Source organism: Octopus bimaculoides, chromosome 4, assembly GCF_001194135.2.
Source record: "Octopus bimaculoides isolate UCB-OBI-ISO-001 chromosome 4, ASM119413v2, whole genome shotgun sequence".
Classification (NCBI taxonomy): Eukaryota; Metazoa; Mollusca; class Cephalopoda; order Octopoda; family Octopodidae; genus Octopus; species Octopus bimaculoides.
Genome location: NC_068984.1, coordinates 67,246,001 through 67,253,639, shown reverse-complemented (window position 1 = coordinate 67,253,639; position 7,639 = coordinate 67,246,001). Strand labels below are relative to the sequence as shown.

General features: G+C 35.8%; 1 long non-coding RNA gene across 1 annotated transcript in view; it reads left to right on the top strand.

The window, feature by feature from the left end:
- Positions 1-7,639, top strand: part of LOC128247594 (uncharacterized) — a 133,351-nt gene that overhangs the window by 17,156 nt on the left and 108,556 nt on the right. Inside the window, exon 2 of the long non-coding RNA XR_008263935.1 lies at positions 1,054-1,112. This is a non-coding gene — a long non-coding RNA (uncharacterized LOC128247594). The remainder of the gene's footprint in view (positions 1-1,053; positions 1,113-7,639) is intronic.

The following is a 7,639-nucleotide window of genomic DNA, read 5'->3' as shown; positions in this document are numbered from 1 at the left end:
TATATATATATATATATATATATATATATATATGTGTGTGTGTGTGTGTGTGTGTGTGTATCGGCAAACCACATGTATAACAAAGAAAATAGTCGACCTCGCTAACATTGGAAATAGACGACTGAATTTATTAAATGACCTAAGCATAGAACACTTATGTTCAGAATTCAGAGTTCCTCGATAGCAATTCATTCCATTCTCTCTTTTGTTGCTCCGTTGGTGTGAACCTGTTTGGTTCAAGAAAAACCGGATTTCTTTGTTTTTTTCCTTAGCCTACCAAGGTCTGCTTCACCTTTCAACTTTTCGGGGTTGTTAAAGCAAGCATCACTTGAACGCTGGGGTCATTGTTATCCCTTATTCCCTCCTCATAAACTCATCTTGTGCTTAAACTATAGGCTTTGAGAAGGTTGCAGCCTAGCAGAAACGATAGGTCATAGAAGAAACACTTTGCGACATTTCTTCCAATATTTTTCCAATCGAGCCAAATATCGCCATCGTTTACGTTGCCCTTTTTCCTCCGAAGTCGATAAAACAAGTACAATTTCAACATTGAGGTAGATGGTGTCAACTAATATATGCTCCCTTCAAAGTTGTTGGCCATGTACCTAAATTAGAAACAATTAATAATAATGAAATAACATTTTTAAAAACCATTTCATATTCGTTTTAAATTATGCAAACTTAAATTTATATACATTAATATGAAAGTCGAAAAATATTTTCCCAGCTTGCAAAAGCAATGCACGTTCACTGAGCCTTCTACTCCTACCGAATTCATTAATTTTCTTTGAAGAAATACCTTAAAATTCTTTTATCCAACGGATACAATTATGTTATTCTCGTAGACACAATAGTTGGAGTTATGCCAGCTGTTTAAAGTACAAATGGAAATATGATTTTTCTGCCTTTCCAAATTTTCTTATTTCAGGAAAATAATTTTTTCACGTTACTTATATGTAAGTTTTCATTCTTTTTACTGTCTTTCTAATGAGGTAGTTTATATCTTCATAGTTAAACTCTCCTTTTCTAATTTGTATTTTCTTTGATTTTCAGGATATATTAACATTTTGTGATTTCGGAATATATGTGGATATATTTTATCTTAATATAAGGTAAGTTATTTTATTTACTAATTTCTTTTCGTAATTAGAACTAAGAGATCATTCTTTTGAGGGGTTTTCCGCCTATTTTCCGTACGATTTCCCTTGATGAAGCATCACAGATTCCTTTTGATTAAGCACAACAGATTCCGTTTGAATTTGTTCCTTTTTCTGCCTGCTTACGATGGACAATTTGAAATGGCTTTTCACAAATCTGGTTGAAGCTAATCGTCAGTCTATTAGACTTCTTTTATGTTCCTATTATTGATATGTATTGTGACCTACAATATTAAGGATAAAATATAAGCGAGCAAAGTATCAGATTAAGTAAAGTGGGAAAATGCGAAATCAAGTGCAAACAGATTTTAAGTGAAGACTATTAAATCTCAGAAATAGCTAGTGTAATTGATCTAGTTTTGGTTTTCTGGCGACTTTCTTTAATCTGCCAGACACAGAGAAATTCCATTGTAACAAAACTTCTTTTATCTTAACGTCTCCTTCAACTCTACGGATCACCTTTAATGACATTAGAACAAAATTGGTATCTTTCTTTCTTTGTCATTGTTCCTTTCGTTTCCTTTCTTCTCTTTCTTCTCCGCTCTTCTTCTGTCTCACACTTTTCACCCTTGCTCTTTTTACACTTTTCTCTCTCTTTCTCTTGCCACATCTCTCTCTCTCTCTCTCTCTCTCTCTCTCTCTATCTCTCTCTCTCTCTCTCTCTCTAACACGCCCTCTAACTTAGGATGAACATTTAGACACTCATTTAAAGTGGTCCTCCACTTATGCACAAAATGCTTTGATTTTATCTAAGAAAAGTATAAGCTCTCATTCATGTTAAGTCCATTTCAGTGTGGAAGTGGTAACGGTAATAATGCTATTGGCGATGTGTTTCTTTTTGTTGCCTTAATTGAGCAAACATGTGGACCTCGACATCGTGTGTGTGTGTGTGTGTGTGTGTGTGTGTGTGTGTGTGTGTGTGTGTGTGTGTGTGTGTGTGTGTGTGTGTGTGTGTGTGTGTGTGTGTGTGCGTATGTGTATTTATGTTGTGTTGTGTTTGACCCTCACCACTGCTTGGCAACTGGTGTTGGTTTATTTCGGCAAAAAGAGACCGATTGAAATTACAGACAGACAAACAGGTAGATAGAAAGATACATACATACATACATACATACATACATACATAGATAAGCAAGATAGATAAGATAGATAGCTGTGTCCTTGACCAACACACTTTATTTCACGTTGCTCTAGCCCACTCAGCTGGTGAAAATGAGTAGTACCTGTATTTCAAAAGGCCAGGTTTGTCACATTCTGTGTCAGGCTGAATCTTCCAGAGAACTATGTTAAAGGTCCGCCTGTCTGTGCTCAGCCATAGATAGATAAAATGCTATACGGAATATTTTATTTCAAAATAAGAAACCTGTGTTTATCTACGCACGCGTGCACACACACACACACACATACACGTGTGTATGTGTGCGTGTGTGTGTATTTGTGTTTGTGTGTACATGACTTAGTGGTTAGAGTATTGGAATCATGGTTGTAAGATTGTAATTTCGATTCCTGGACCGGGCGATGCATTATGCTCTTGAGCAAAACATTTCTATTTCACATTGCTCCAGTTCAATAAGATGGCAATAATGAGTAATCCTGCAACGGATCGTCATCCTGTCCAGTGTAGAATATATATATCGCCACAGAATCCGGAAAACGGGCCTTTACCCTTTTCTGTCTGTGTGTGTATCCTTCCTATCTAAAGATGATAGAATGAGAGTTTAATGAGACGGACTTATGATTCCTAAACGATCGAGCAACCGCCTAGGTATTGGCTTGTTGGCTCATACTCATGTTCTTGTTGGTGATTGTGAAGGCGCATGGCTTAGCTGTCTGGGATTTGGTTTATGATCGTAAGGTCATGAGTTTAATTCCCGGCGGCACGTTGTGTCTTTGAGCAAGACAATTTATTTCAAGTTGTTCCAGTTCACCCAGCTGATGAAAATGAGTAATACTTGTAATTCGAAGAGCCAGTCTTATCACATTCTATGTCACACTGAATCTCCCTGAGAACTACGTTAAGTGTCTGTATGTCATTGGAGTGCTCGACCACTTGCACGCTAATTTCACGAGCAGCCTTTTCTTTGACCGGATCGACTGGAACTATTGAGATCGTAACCGACAGAGTGCCAGTTTTTTAAATTGATGGTGATGCTGGTAGCGGCACAAAACTTAAACCAAGCAAGCATCTTTATATAACTACTAACTGTATCTATGAAAATGTTATTAGTCCACTATATTATTTTCTTATCGGTTTCATACTGTTTTTTTTTTAGCACACCAAAAATGCTTTAAATTTTAAATATATTCGAAATATATAATTATTTTTTATTTAAAAAGAAACATTATCTGTGATGTTCTTCTTTTATGTAATATTTTAATAACGTTCGGGAATTAACTTAGATAATGGAATACAATTTATTTGATATTATTTTAATTCACTTTCATTAACTTGAAGTTTCCGATATCGATACTGTTATATTGTATGTAAAATTTCCTTAATGTCTTTACACAAAGCGCTGCAGCTAATATAATTGTTTAGGAGAATTATTATATTAACTATCATACAAATGCAAATATGTGGATGGATTTGGTGTGATGCTGAAATGAAAGTTGTCTACTTTACCATCTTTATCTATAAACTACTTAATTCATGCTTTGTTCTTTTTATATTTTTATTTTAATTCCCGTTCACTCGTTGGTATTTAATATCATTCCTAATAAATGAATTGACGTATTTCTGAAAATAAAGTAGATAAATAGAATTGTCATCGTAATCATTACGTAGTCGATTACATTTCCTTCTTCTTACCGAAAACATGTGTGCTTTCGATTTTCTAGAGAATAAGATGCGTCATTGTAATAAAAAGCAAATTTTTCTTGTTGCAATACAGCATTACTAGAGGGTAATTACTATAAACAGTTGTAAAGAGAATACTTTATATTTATTCTAATTCGTATTCATCTTGTCCTAGCTTTTCTCTATTGGGACATAAAAATCGTTAGGAGAATAATATTGTCAACATTTAATTAATTAAATTTACATTTTTTTCATTGCTATGGCAACGAGCTGGCAATAACGCAAGCACGCCAGACAAAAACTTTGGGTCGTTATCTCTGTTCTGAGATCTAATTCTTCCCCATTCGACTTTCTTTTTGGGGGGACGGGTCTATAAAATAACAGATTAGCTGTTGGGTCGATGTAATCGATGAGCCTCCTCCGCACAACAAATTTATAACCAACCATTTCTTTTGGGTATCTAGGACCACATTATCACGTGTTCTTCTTCTGTTGAAGTAGTAGTGCGATTGCACCCCCAACGAAGATTTAAAATTTCTCCTATTGACTCGAAGGGAAGTATTTCTGTTGCTACGTGCCTAGATGTTTATAGAGTGATGTTAATGTAATTTTAGTTTATATCTCTATTCATATTGCTTAGCATTCAAAATTCATAAATTCTGTATTAGACATGAGAAGTGTTTCTGAGAGAAACCGCTAATATTTACTTTGCCCTATTGGTGGTTCCAAAACTAAATGTTCTCTGAAATAAAATAAATTCATACTTTTATTCCAGTATTTCGATTACTTCCCTTTATTCCATGTCAAGTATAAATTTAACATGTACTGAGCAGGCATGACTGCACAAGTAGAGAAGAGCTAGCTTTGCATTCGAGCACTTCGAGTCCTGTCCTGCTGCACGACACACTGTGCGATTTCTATTATAGCACCGAGCCGACTAATGACCGAACTCTGTAGAGAAGTGTTTGTATAAAGGTCCGTGGAATGTGTGTGTGCGTGTGTGTGTGTGTGTGTGTGTGTGTGTGTGTGTGTGTGTGTGTTTTGGGCGCAGGCGTGGTTGTGTAGTAAGAAGTTTTATTTCTCAACCACATTATTCCAAGTTCAGTCTCGCTACGTAGCACCCAAGAAGTGGATTTGGTAGAGGGAAACTGAAAGGAGCCCGTTCTAAATATATCTATGTGCAACCGGTCTTGATGTGTTTACGTGCGCATAAACTAGCAATTCGACAATAAGAAACCGATAAAATAAGTACCAGGCTTGAAATAAAAATAAGTGCTGGGGTCGATTCGTTCGACTAAAATTTTTCAAGATTGTGCCCCAGTATGGCAACAGTCTCATGACTGAAACAAGGAAAATATACAAGATATACTTTAATCTCAATGCTGAAAAATAGGACATGTTGTGGCAATGAATATTGCCTGAAAACAGTTACCCCTTTTAAAAAGTATAAAAATAGTCCATTGGATCAATTCCCTGAAGATTCTAGACTTGTAGACGCACAATACACTGAGCCCTGTATTTTTCTTTATTACTTTTTTTTTTTTCTTTTACAAAACTCGTAGAATTCGGTACGAAATGTGACTCAGTGGTTTCTTTTGGCTCTTTACCGAATTTGACAGCGTGCCGCCTAATTTTCCAATTAATATTGATTTTTCATATTGAGGCAACAAATTAGAAGTCCGAGGAAGTATCAGGTTGAGTAAAAATTAAGTAACGTTTTGAACCATGAAGAATTTGTACCACATTTTTGCAAAGTTTTGAATTCTTTTAAACATTTTTTTGCAATTGTCTGATAATACAGACAAATTAAAATTGATATTTTATTCACCGTTGTTACAATCATCTGAAATGATATTCGAGCTATTTCGCTATTCAACTTCAAAAACGATGTAAGGCAGCTGAAACGGCTCACGATATCAACGAAACGTCTGGTGAGGAAATGACCAGTGAGTGGTTAGCTCGAAATTGATTTAAACGATTTCACAGTGGAGACCTGAGCCTTGAACATCGTGAGCATAGTGGACTGCCATTTAACATCGATAACGGTCAATTAAAGACCTTCATTGAGAAAGATCCACGTAAAACTACTCAACAACTGCCAAAACAACTTCAAGTTAGCCAGAAAACTGCCTGCAACTATTTGCATGCGATCGGAGAATCAAAAAAATGCTCGACAAATGGGTATCACACGATTTGAATGAAAATTAGAAAATGCGCAGATATGAAATTTGCTCGTCACTTCTTCACCGTATTGTAACTTGTGATGAAAAGTGAATTCTGTACAATAATGAAAAATTTTCTTCGCAGTGGATGTACCAAATTGAAGCACCGGAAACCTTCCCTAAACCCGAGCTCTTCCAAAAGAAGGTTATGGTGACTGTTTGGTGATGTACTGCTGGACTCATCCACTATAACTTCTTAAGACCTGGAAAATCTATTGCTGCAGAAACATATTGCCATGAAATTGCCAAAATGAAGGGAAAACTACTACTCCTCTGCCCCAGACTGATCAACAGAAGAGGACTAATCAGTCATCATGACAATGTTCGACAACACGTTTCACTAATGACGCTCCAGAAGTTCAGGGAACTTGGTTATGAAGTTCTTCCCCACACCTTTCTCCTACCGACTACCACTCTTCCAAGCACCTTGATGGTTTCCTGCGAGAGAAGGAGTTCAAAAACCAAACCTATGCTGAAAGTGCGTTGAAAGAGTTCATCAACCCCAGAACTCCAGATTTATATGTTACCGGAATAAACAAACTTGTCACTCGTTGGCAAAAATGTGTTGAATGCAATGGTACTTTGATGAATGAAATTTCCGCATTATTGAAATACGTTGCTTACTTTTTACTCAGCCTAATAGCTCAGTAGAATAAATCGATATTATTTTCTGATCATGGCTCAGTGAAACAGAAAGCTAAGCCCACAGGATGTGAACTAAGAAGTACAACGACCTAACTAAGAGTCACAAATTGGTTTGTACAGTGATCTATTTGTGTACCATTCAGCTTAATATTTTCAAGTAATTTGTAAATTTAAGAGAGCAATATATATTGTTCCAAAATACTATGGTATATAAATTAATTAATATTGCTGATTTTGCATATTATTTTACATTTAAAATACATTGTTATATTAATACCCAAAACATTCATATTTTAATTCTATGCCAAATTACAAGCCATATGTAAATATATGCGTTTAGTATATAGAATATCTGATATTTCTTTGCTGGAAATCGATTCTGTAAAATACAGTCTAGCCAGAGAACTTACATGTATGTGTGTGTATGTATATACATATATGAGGTGATATGTATATATCGGTACTAAAACCGGTACTAAAATGTTCTTCATGATAACATTATTTTATCATTTTCTACCTTATCTTATATAAAACAATTTCTCACCGAACAACCACACAGATGATTTGTTTATTGTGATCAAATGTCTGTGTAGATATAAACTCACTCCCTCCATCAGATCAACATTACCTGTACAAGTGCAGCGGGTGGCAGATGTCAGATGCTGAAATGACCGCAACGCCCGGTATGGAAATCGAACCCACAATCTCTCAATCGTGAGTGCAATACTTTAACTACTAAGCTATGCACCTTCAAACACACACACACACGCACACACACACACACACACACACACACACACACACACACACACACACAC